General features: G+C 43.2%; 1 long non-coding RNA gene across 2 annotated transcripts in view; it reads left to right on the forward strand.

Moving 5' to 3' along the window:
- The window catches only part of LOC107184756, a 26,124-nt gene that overhangs the window by 12,072 nt on the left and 1,544 nt on the right, over positions 1 to 12,508 (forward strand). Inside the window, exons 2-3 of one of the 2 annotated variants that reach the window (XR_001515658.1) lie at positions 5,128 to 5,243; positions 11,747 to 11,886. This is a non-coding gene — a long non-coding RNA (uncharacterized LOC107184756). Of the gene's footprint in view, positions 1 to 5,127; positions 5,244 to 8,799; positions 9,114 to 11,746; positions 11,887 to 12,508 lie in introns of those variants that run through there. The other variant, XR_001515659.1, reaches the window with a different exon arrangement.

Consider the following 12,508-nt stretch of genomic DNA (forward strand, 5'->3'; position numbering starts at 1 on the left):
AAGACTCGGTCTTCCCATTATCTCTTTCTGTGAATTCCAGCGCTGATGTAATTTAACCCAAAGAATGGAACAAGACTAGGAGGAATAGAGCTTGCGTTCCTATGTAGCCCGTCGCTAACAGATGGTGCATAGCATGGCCCACTTAAGAGCAGAGGACCTTCCATCACCTGTTTCACTTAAATATTAAGAACTATTAAAAGACAGTGTTCGCTCTTAATGATTCTCAGAATCTCCTGACTTTCCAAAAACGCCACCCAAATCCTTTATCTATCTCTGGAACCTCCCAGGGCCTTAGTTTCTTCATCTATAAAATTAAGTGTTGGAGTAAGTTATATAAATGTCAAAGATTATGCTGTATACCCGAAACTAACATATTGTATGTGACTATAATTGGAAAATACATTTTTTAAAAGGAATAAAAAGCTTAGATGTTGTATTAGGTACTCTTTGCAGTTCTTTCTAGCTCTTAAATTATTTTTTTTCTACTAATTTTCTGTAGAAAAAGTTATTATACTTGCCTCCATCAGCTTTGGCCAATAAGGGCTACATTCAACAGTTTGTGAAGTTTAGAAAATTCTCCTTAAAAATCTGTTTTCTATTTTTACATACCTTTCCATCCTGACTATCCTTTCCCCCTGATATGTTGCATTATTTTCCAGAGGATCTCTCTCTCTTCCTGCCTCTCCCTCCCTCCTCCTCCCTTCCCCTCTCTCCTGCCCTGGATTTGAATATTCCACTCCACCCAATTTTGTTCCTATGTTGCAACTTTTGTGTTTGTACTGTGCTAGGGTGAGGGACTGAGGAATGAAAGGGTTACGGAATGTGCTAGGGGGAGGGACTGAGGTATGGAAAGGTTACTGGGTCGAGATTGTGACAGAGAAAAATTGCTAGGTTGTCTCAGAAAACAATGTATTATGATTCAACCCAGCCAGGTGTGACTCCGTTTACCTCCCCTTTGTTCTTGTGAACTTCTAAGGAACAGCTAATGAAATGTTTTGTAGTTGTTGTTTTTTAAACATTATGTAGATTTTGCAATAAAGGATTTTTCTGTACCCTTGGTCGGCACTGCAGGCTGCGAAGCCCCTTACTGAAGGGACGCACTGTAGTCAGCTGGCCAGCTTAATAAAGGCTCTTAAATTTAAATTCTGAGTCGGTGGTCTATCTCACTGATTGAACCCATAACACTACTTTCCCCCTCTATCTTTCTCTGGATTCTTTGGTGTTTTAATTGCATCTATTCTCTACGTCCATCTCTGTGAAAGCTACAAGATAGCCATAAAGTCTGGAGACATATATAATAGCTTATTTTTACAGATTGAACTCCTTGATTACTTCTTCGGGGCTATATAGATTTGTTCAGTGGAAATGAAAATTAAAGCTAAGTTACATGAGGCAAAGCCTCACAGATTCATTTACAGGAATTGATAGAAACTCTGTAGCACTGTATGCCCTGTAGGTTGATGCATCACATTAACTAAGCATTTCTAATGAGGGACATTATATTGACCATATCATGTAATGTTATTGAACATAGAATATATGATATTGTAATATTCATAAGCCTTCAGTTATGGATGTTCACCTATGTTTCCAGATTTTCTGGCCACTTGTGTTCATCAGTGGATTTTTGTTCTTGCCTTTTCTTTCATTTTGCATTATACATATTTCTTCTTAAGTATGCTCTTCATTAGAACTAGCCCCTGGCCGAAACCGGTTTGGCTCAGTGGATAGAGCGTCGGCCTGCGGACTGAAGGGTCCCAGGTTCGATTCCGGTCAAGGGCATGTGCCTGGGTTGCGGGCACATCCCCAGTGGGAGATGTGCAGGACGTAGCTGATCGATGTTTCTCTCTCATCGATGTTTCTGACTCTCTATCTCTCTCCTTTCCTCTCTGTCAAAAATCAATAAAATATATTAAAAAAAAAAAACTAGCCCCTGTATTAATGATTTAGCTTTGAAGATAAAACCAAATGCTTCAGTGGAGTCTATCAAGAACCAGAAGTTGTAGAACAATTTAGGTCTGTCTTGCCCCGTCTATGTTTGTCAATGGCCAGAATTTCTGTCCCAATTAAGAGGAGGAAGTTACTCAAGAGAGGCCCCCTGAGCAACACTCAGCATCCATTTAGAAAAATAGTGTGTCAGCTACGTCCTTTTTACTTTTCTGGAACAGTCTGAGAAATTATTAAAGACAATAAAATATATCTCTACAAAGTGCTGTTTCCTGAGCCATTTAAATGTTTATTTCTTACTCCTTTCTTTCATTTTTCACAAGATTGAGAGACAAGAATTTAGGATTCTCACAACACAAATGAGAAAGTGGATGTCCAGATAGGTTGTGAATTTCCAAAGCTCACAGTAAGTTGGACCAGATCTGAAAGCAGAAACTGGATCTCTCTGCTGGCTGAGTCTCCTGTCCATGGCGTTTGATACTGCAAGAAGCTGTCTGGTTAATGTAGAGGATGTGGCTTGCTTATTCATGGCTCTTGGAAAATGAACCTTTCTCTTCCTCTCTTCCTTCCTCCCTCCCTCCTACCTTCAGAATACACACACACACACACACACACACACACACACACACACATACCCCTTCACTTTATTAAATGAGCAAGAGGGGGGGAAGTCCACAGCAGCCTGCTGTCTGGCATGGCTCAGGTGGTAGCCAGCCACCTAGAAGCAGGGAAATGACTGTGTGGTCACTAGTGATTTCAGTGATTTTTTTCCCCCCCCCCACCAGCTGTCATCACAATTTCCAGAAAAGCTGCCAAGAAAAAGCAGTAGTTAGCATTTCACAGGACCCTTTCCCTCCACACTGTTACGGATCTTGGAACTTTTCTGACTGCCTTTTGCCCACAGTCTCTCCTTCCTCCACCATTCTGGATAAAGAGACGAGGCATTTGACCTCACCTACAGTTGAAGAACTCTACTCTTGAAGATGCTTCCCTTCTGCCAGAAACCCTCACTGAGACTGCGTTATTATTCCTTTCCCTAATCTGGATGGTTTCCTCCAAATCAGCACCCTTACGAAAAAGCATCTTATTCCTACCTGCCTTCCCCCCTTTCTTCTGTTGAGCCCTCTCGCTCTAAACAATACACTCAGGCCTCTAGCTCTTGAGGCACTTATCACACTGTAGGTAACTAGCAATTGAAGTGCTTATCTTCACCTCTAAGGAATGTGACTTAATGTATCCCAACCCAGCAAAGTGCCTGGCCCATTGTTGAGACTCAGTCAATCTCTGTTGAACAGAATTTGCCTAACTTGGCCTCAGGCACCTCCCGAATTTCACAGTGTGCTGAGTAAACCAACTGTTCCCTTCCTGTCTGGGGAGACCCACCCAAAGACCAGAAGAGGGAGGTCACACCTCTGCAGAGACAGGGGCTTGACTGATGTCCCCCTCTACCTATAATCCAGTGGTTCTCAACCTTTCTAATGCCGCGACCCTTTAATATAGTTCCTCATGTTGTGGTGACCCCCAACCATAAAATTATTTTCATTGCTACTTCATAACTGTAATTTTGCTACTGTTATGAATCATAATGTAAATATCTGATATGCAGGATGTATTTTCATTGTTATAAATTGAACATAATTAAAGCATAGTGATTAATCACAAAACAATATGTAATTATATATGTGCTTTCCGATGGTCTTAGGCGACCCCTGTGAAAGGGTTGCGACCCACAGGTTGAGAGCCGCTGCTATAATCCTATTCCATACTTTCTCCTCTACCACAGGCTAAGTAAGGCAGTCCTCAAACTTGTTTTTTCCAGACATATTTGTGGGGGCAGAGCTGCTAATAGAACAGGCTATGGACCAGGTAGGGATCAGGGTTGAGGTCAAAGCCTGAACTATCCTATATAATAAAAGGCTAATATGCAAATTGACCAAACAGCAGAATGACCGGTCGCTATGATGCACACTGACCACCAGAAGGCAGATGCTCAACGCAGGAGCTGCCCCTGGTGGTCAGTGGGCTCCCATGGGGGGGCGCCACTCAGCCAGAAGCCAGGCTCACAGCTAGCTAGCACAGCAGCGGTGGCAGGAGCCTCTCCCACATCTGTGGCAGTCCGACCTCCCCTGAAGCTCCCTGACTGTGAGAGGGCGCAGGCCGGGCTGGGGGGACCCTGCTTAGTGCATGAATTTCATGCACCAAGTCTCTAGTATTATAGAAATCTCTAAGAACGTTAGATTAGAATTTGATATGGATCGACAACGTACTCGATTGATAACCCAAGAGAGGTCCATAGAGGTGGGTTAAGAGTGCTGTCTCTAGCCCTAGCTGGGTTGGCTCAGTGGATAGAGCCTTGGCTTGTGGACCAAAGGGTCCCAGGTTCGATTCCGGTCAAGGGCACATACCTTGGTTGCAGGCTCCTCCCAGACCCAGGCCCTGGTCAGGGCTCATGTAGGAGGCAACCAATTGATGTGTTTCTCTTACATCAATGTTTCTTTTACCCTCTCTCTTCTACTCTCCCTAAAAATCAATGGAAAAATTATCCTTGGGTGAGGATAAATAAATAAATAAATAAATGGTTTCTTAAAAAAAAAAAAGTTGTCTCTAGAGACCTGCTATCTAGGTTCAAATAGTATTTGTGTGATTTTCAAACTATGTAACCTTGGACACATTAATCTCTACTTTATCTTTCTATACCTCAATTTTCTCACCCACGAAGTAGGGATAATAATGGTACCTGTGTCATAAGGTTGTTGAAGGGTTAACTAGGCTAATACATGTTAGTGCTCAGTGTTGTTATTACTAAGGAGAATGGCTTTGGATGGCACCAAATTTATGGTGAGGATTTTATGTGCAAAGGCAGGGCTGAGGCAGAGTTAAGTAGCAGGGTCTGGAGATAACAGAATGTCTTTGGATAAGCGAGTGCAAAGAATTTGGAGTTTAGGGTGGGGGAACAATCAGAGAAGCGAGTAAAGTAGAGAAATAGGGAGAGAGGAAATTTTAAAAGCAATTTCAAATTTACAATAGTAGTTAGGAACAGGTATATTTAATTCAAAATTGTTGATGTTGCTGAGATCTAAACCACCACAAAAATAAAATGGTACCATACTCCTTGGAGAGTAATTTGGCACTATCAAAATTAAAATGTATATATTTTTGACCCTTTAATTCTATTTCCAGGAGTTTATCCTACCTTGGTACTTGCAAACAGACTCGTGACCTTTTTGCAAAACCAGAGTTTAGGAACCACCACCTGTCTATCAATGGAATACTATGTGTCCATTAAAAATATTGAGGTAAGGTTATACATATTATACATTATATCTATGCAATAGAATACTATGTGTCCATTAAAAATATTGAGGCAAAGTTATCCATATTATAGCCAATCTAAAAAAAGAGATACATATCTCAGGCAGCGGGGGAGCCTAAGAGTCAATGGAAGCAGCCATGCCAAAGTCCAAGCCAGAGTCTAAACACCTGGAAGAATTTAGAGGCTTCATATTTGGAGTGGCTGGTGGGGGTAATGAGGAATGAGAATCGCAAAGCCTCTCACAGAGTTGCATGCAGGGAAAATCATCATAACAGCAGGTGGGGATTTAGCAAAGGGGAAGGTCCTTGATAATTCCTTTAAAAACATCAGGTGTTTGTAGGTCCCATGCAGAAATCTGTAGTTTTTGGTCGCTGGGTGGGTCTGGTTTGCTAAATGCCCCAGGGACAGATTGAGGAAAGGTAGTAGTGGAGCAGGATGATGGGTCGAGGAAAATGAGCCTGGGAAGCTATGTGTGGATAATCACAGTTATGTGGATTTCAATTAGCTTTTCATCTGAGCTCAAAGGATAGTAATCAAAAGATTGATATCAACAGAGAAGGGCCTCGCTGTCTTAGTAAATACATATATATTTTAATGTTTTTATTGAGAGAGAGAGGAAGAGAGAGGGTGATAGTAACATCCATGAGAGAGAAACATTGATCTGCTGCCTCCTGCACCTCCCTACTGGGGACTGAGCCCGCAACCAGCAACCCCAGCATGTGCCCTGACTGGGAGTCAAACCAGCGACGAGGTCTTGGTGCATGGGTTGACGATTAACCCCTAAGCCACACCTGCCAGGCTTACTAAATATTTTTTTAAATCAGTGATTTAGATCAGCAATTTTCAACCTTTTCATCTCATGGCACACATAAACTAATACTAAAATTCTGCAGCACACCAAAAAACATATTATTTTATATATATATAAATTTTTTTTTTCTGATCTGACCAAAAAACAGGTATAATTTTGATTCATTCACACTGGACAGCTATTGTTGTGTTGGCTCTTGTCATTTTAAAATTTGACAGTCTCAGGGGAAAGAGGTCAGTGCCTCTGACTAAATAATCAGGTCTTGTGTGTTTTCAAAATTCTTGTGACACACCACTTGAACATTGCTGACTTAGATGATGATCTCGCTGGGACAGATAATTAACAGAATGGATGATAGAAACCAGGTTTAAAATAATCTTGACAGATTAGAACAAAGTGCCAAAACCAACAAGAAATTTGACAGGGATAAAGTGAAGACTTAAGTTTCGGTTTTTAAAACATCAATCGTACAGAAAGGAGCGAGACTGGCTTGACAGCATTTGTCGTGAAAAAGGTTTGGGTCTCACTAAATCCAGCTCCTTGTCACTGTTTCATGAAAAGACAATGTCAGATCAAGAGAGCTCACAGTCTCACCGTGTTTTGAATTGACCCGTTGTGACTTCCAGGAAGATATTGATGAATTAGTGTACACCAGTGAGAGATCAGGTTGGGAAAAAGTCCAGTAACTTCACCAGGTGAGGAAGAACGGGACAAGCTTGGACATGTTGAATATGGGGAAGGGAAGAAGAAGGAGCATAAATAATAGTTGTCCTCAAGTAGCTGTGTTTGACAAGTATAAGGCTAACACTGTGAAATTGCCAATGTTTAACCATCTTGATCCCTAAACTGGCAATTTCGTTTGGCTCAACCTAGTAGAAGAGGATGGAAACTCTTTTTGTAATGCTGCAGAGACCAATGAGAGTCAATGGGTGAAAGAGGGAAGCAAAGATTATATCAACATAGGAAGGAGTTTGTCACAATCAGATGCTCTAGAGCAGACTGAGCTGCCTTACAGAGTTCTAGGTTCCTTGTCACCGAGAGAGCCCAGGCAGAGATGGGCAACAGTCTCTCGAGGATATTTAGAGTTTTCTGCATTCAGTGGGAGACTCCATGATCCAGCCTGAGTCTCCGGCCTCTCCAGCTGAACTCCACAAAACCAAGACAACACAGCAGGCTGCTGGGAATGCCTTGGCCATTCTGTGCTGTCTTCTACTGCTGTGTCTCTGTGCACATCAGTCCTAGAATTTCACATCTCCTAACTAGGCACCCTTCAAATTCCTACTCACCTCTGCGGACTCAACTCAAGGGTAGGCCCATCTGAACTCTCCAAATGGTCTGCCACACTCTCGCCTATGCGCTTGTACCTGCTGCTTACTCTGTAGTGTCACTTAACTTTCTTTTGTAATTTTTTGTGGACCCGTCTCTCTCCTACTAAGTGTGTGTGAGCTGCTTATGGGCCAGAAACAGCTCTTCCATCTTTATATCCCCAGTGTTGGAGCAGATTTTGTAGCTTCATATTCTTTTAATAACATTAAGTGAATGCATAATATTTTTTTATTTTTTTAAAAAATATATTTTATTGATTTTTTACAGAGAGGAAGGGAGAGAGCTAGAGTTAGAAACATCGATGAGAGAGAAACATCGATCAGCTGCCTCCTGCACATCTCCCACTGGGGATGTGCCCGCAACCCAGGTACATGCCCTTGACCGGAATCGAACCTGGGACCCTTCAGTCCGCAGGCGAACGCTCCATCCACTGAGCCAAACCGGCTTCGGCAAGTGAATGCATAATATTAATATTGGATGTTTTGATTATATATGTAAAATTTTAAAAATTATTACCTATGCATTTTAATAAAATATTAATTATTCAAAATTAATGCCCTTACTATGGGGGATACACATTGATATTTTCTATTTTATTTTGTTCATTTTTAAAAATAGAAGTCATAATCTAGGTTCCAAAATTAATGTAGGTTTCCAGCCTTATTCTGAAAAACACTGAACTATATAGTCAAGAGCAGGGATTTGAGCTCTGGCCTGGTAGCTCATTTGATTAGAGTGTCATCCTGATACACTAAGGTTGCAGGTTCGATCCCTGGTCATGGCACATACAAGAAGCAACCAATGATGCACAAATAAGTGGAACAACAAATCAATATGCTTCTCTCTCTCTCTCCCTCTCCCTCTTTCTCTCTCAGTCAATTAAAAAATAAAAAGAGCAGGGGTTTGAATGGAAGGTATGAGAACCTAAGGGAAGCTGTGGGCCTCCTTGCCAGAAAGATGCATGTGTGCACTGCACTGACATTCAATTTCAGAGGCTCCTTGTACCCACTAAATCCTTCTGTGCGTCATGGGTTATGAGAGTTTCTTCTAACTTCTATTTTTCTGAGAAGCATGTTGACGTAGTTTAGGAACACCTAAGAGTCACCCATAGAGAGAGCACAAAACTGGAAGGGAGGTGCAGAAAGCACAAAGACTAGAGGGACAATGCTGGGGTGGGGCAGGCAGGACAGTTCAGTACGTGTGAAAGGCAGAGGAGTGGGGAGCGAAGTAGATCCTGGTTAAGGGTTAGGAGGAAGGAAAGGCGCAGCACCCCTGGGCGCGGAGAGTAGGCCTGCTGATCTGATCTTCTTTCCAAACTGTGGGCTTTCTCCTCTCCTCCCCGTTGCTCACTTTCCCTTCCTCCCCTGATGGAAACTCTGAAACTTTTCCTCTTTGCTTCCAGATGGGGAGCTCTGGCATAATGAGTGTTCTGGCCCGTGTGCAATGACTCCGTTCTCTCTGCCAAGGGATCAAGTTAAAATCCGCTTTCCTGGAAACCAGCTCATGTCTTTAGGAAGTATGACCCTCATTAGGGAGAGATTGGGACCTTTGGATAAAGAAGGGATAGGAAAATATTTTTCAGCTTTCGCTGATACAGTAACTTACAAGGATAAAATATGAACACCGCCCTAGCCCGTTTCGCTCAGTGGATAGAGCGTTAGCGTGTGGAATAAAGGGTCCCGGGTTCAGTTCCAGCCAAGGGCACATGCGCAGGTTGTGGGCTCAATCCCCAGTAGTGGGTGTGCAGGGGGCAGCCAATCAATGATTCTCTGTCATCATTGATGTTTCTGTCTCCCCTCCTCTCTGAAATCAATAAAGAAATATATTTTTAAAATAAATAAATGAAGTATGAGCACCAACAAATAATTTAAAAATGGGATCTCCTGTTTCTGAGATCTAAACTCAGGATCACAGACTTGATAAGGTCTTCCTTGAATCTTAGGTAACTCTAAAGTGTTTTCAACAACATGTTGAGGACACAACAAACATATATCTCACATTCCACAGGATATATCGGGAAAGGGACATAAGCATAACACAATTGATTTCCTATTCCCCGTCGGGAATTTGGGGGTTGTGAGAAGTTCTGTAAAATCCAGAAAGCCCAGGACATTATTATAGTCCACTATTAACATGGCTAAGGGGAAAAGAATGAAACTTGGGTGGGGTTAGGAACCTGAGTTATGTGCCTAGATAGGCCCTGACTCACTCTGTGATGATGGCCAGTCACTTCCTGGCTCAGTGTTCCAGTCCCCCTTTTCCCCAGCCCCTTCGCCTGCCCAAGTAAAATAAAATAACAATTTTATTCTTTCTTAAGAAAGTTAAACCCGATAGTTTCTATAAAGCACTCTGGAAAATAGCCAGCCTCTGAGCGTAGCAATGTGAGATGATCTTACTCATTTTATAACCAATGTCCTGGGTGATACCTAAACCATGAGGACTATAAACTTCTTTATTTTTGTTGGAATCCTCAGTTGGGGAGGAAATACAAAGGTGTTCCGCTTCCTCTTCTGTCTCTTCTGACTTCTGGAAATGACACTGTTGTGTTGCTAAAAGGTCCGTAGGGAGATATTTGGGAGATAACTGGGTAACACCCAACTAGGTCAGGGAATGAGTCAGAGCTCAAGGACTCCATACCAACCTCTCCCACTCCTGCCAGGAAACCTCCTGGAGTGAGACAGAGATGAGAAGGGAGCCAAGGGGCGGGCCTCACGGCTGCCTGCCCTGGGGCCTCTGGCTGGCTATTTCACCCTAGTATGCCCTGCAGCTGGACTGCGTCTGCTGACGTGCAAGCTGTGACACACTCTTGCTGACGTGCAAGCCGTGACACACTCTCCCTCCCTCTCTCCTGAACCTCTGCTCAGTCCTAGAAACAGATGGCCCATCCCACCCCAGAAGTGACTATAGGAGAGATGAGAAGGAAAGGGAAGAACCGAACCAGGTGGAGATCTATCCCTTCAGAAAACACAGGGCAAAATACAAGAGACATTTGTCTAGGAGGTGAAGAGGAAGTAGAAACTGCATTCTCCTCTGACGAATCAGGATAAGAACAGAAGAGCATCGTGGCCGGGCTGACACAGATGATAGAACAGGATTGAGAGCTAAGGCTGAGAAGGACCAAGTAATATTAGCCTGAAATCCTGTAAGACTCAAGAGCAAAATGGCAAAAAAAAAAAGTCACAATTCTTGTTTGGAGGTCCTCAGCTCTTGCAAATCCCTCTCTCTTTCATCACCATCAATCCCAGTTGGTAGCAATCCTTAGACCTCTCCTCCAAGACAAAAAATAAGACCATTTTAGGCACCCAACGTCTCCCAGTCACATGTTTCCATAAATGATTTCACGTAGTAGTGCTCACAATAGCCTTACCAGGTAAGTTTTATTATCATCGCCATTTCACAGAGGGGTACACTGAGACTTTAATCACTTAGAGGATTAAAGTGTTTTGTTCAGAGAGTTTGGAAGTCGTGGGGTCTGTACCAGTTACCAGAATCCCCAGAGATTCCATTATACCAAATTGCCTTTGATATAAAGTCAAATCAAGTCAAAAATAGTAGAGATTTCTTAAAGCTCCCAAGGATCTTGGAGCAGTAAGGAGCGGACCAAGTAAAGAGCAACTCTCTAAAGGTAGGTATTTTAAATCCTGGAATTGTTGGGTTTGCACAGGCCTCCCTGCAGTCTGAAATCCCCGTGCAGCCTTGGTACCCTCTAGTGGAAGTTTTCTGCATTCACACAGCTTCCCTTCAACCCCAAAGAGCTGGAGAGCATCCCAAAAGAATGTTCAGCGGGAAGGTACATGTTTATAAGTCAGAGTCCATGGCTGGTAAACAGAAGAATACAGACTAAAGGTATGCTAAGCACTTGGTTCACAAGGGGCCCCAAAGGGAATCCTTGCCAGTGTATTATAAATGAGCTCAGGCCTTTGTGCATTATTAATAAGAGCTAAATAAATAAATAAATAAATAAAAAGAGCTAAATACACATCACAAGAGACTGGAGGCTTTTAGGGCTCTAGAGAGTGACTTTTTTAAAAAAAAAATGAAGAACATTAGTGGTCAGAGATGTGAAGTGACTTTCTTTAAGGCAGGGTCAGTCATTGTCAGCAATGGTGGGACTTGAACCCGTGTCTCCTGCCTCCCAACCCGGAGCCCTTCCCACTGCATCACACTTTTATATTTCTTGACTTTAGACATAAATTGATGTGCATGTAAGGACATGGGGTTGTAGGTATAATCAGCAAGTTGTTTTTCCTTCGTCTGCCCAGAATCTATACACTTTCCAATTTTTTGTTCAACATGTTTATAGAATGTCTATTATTGCCAAACACTACTCTAAGGAATTGCTTTTACAGGGCACCCCAGCATATGGCAACAGTCCCCAGGCTCCTGAACCCGCGTCTACAGCCCTCCTGACACTCCTGAAGCTTCTCCCCCATTTCCCAGTGCTAACGTGTGTCGTCAGATTTCTGTCTGTCTCCCTCCACCAGCAGAGGTAATCCCTGGGAGCAGAAGTGGGTTAGAAACAGATTACTCTGATCCAGGGGCTTTGTTCTCTCTTCTCTAAACGTGGCTAGTGTTGGGGGCGGGGTGGGGGGGTAGTGGGGGAGGAGTAGGAGGGGGAAGAGATGGTGTCACAAATAGCTTGAAATTCCCTTTTAGGATTATTGCTTGATTTAGCCAGCTGGGGCGAAAGTGGAGCAAGAAGAGGCTAGGGATTAATTCTAGACCTAGCTTCAAGAGCAGGCGGCATGGGCTTCTTTTCTGGCTGAGCTGGAATGAGCAGTATCTTTTTCTAAACATACCTTTGGAGATAAGGAGTCTGAGGCAGGCAGAAACGGCAAAGGCGAAGGCCTTTGCCCTCCGCAGTAGGGCTGAGTGGGAGGACAGATGAGAAAGAACGACAGCTAGAAGAGAGTCGTGCAGCACAGACATAAGAAGTCACTTTGGACTTGGAAACAGACCTGCCTCTAGGTGGTCTTAGTTTCAACAGAGGTGAGAACTGCTCCCTAGGGGGCCACAGCTAACACACAGGGCTTCCTGGGGATTTCCAGCGCCTATCTGGGTTAGGAGCTGTCTTGCTTTAGGGACATTGCCCTGGGGTGGACTCTGGGGGC

This window comes from Myotis davidii, unplaced genomic scaffold (genome assembly GCF_000327345.1).
Source record: "Myotis davidii unplaced genomic scaffold, ASM32734v1 scaffold327, whole genome shotgun sequence".
Classification (NCBI taxonomy): domain Eukaryota; kingdom Metazoa; phylum Chordata; class Mammalia; order Chiroptera; family Vespertilionidae; genus Myotis; species Myotis davidii.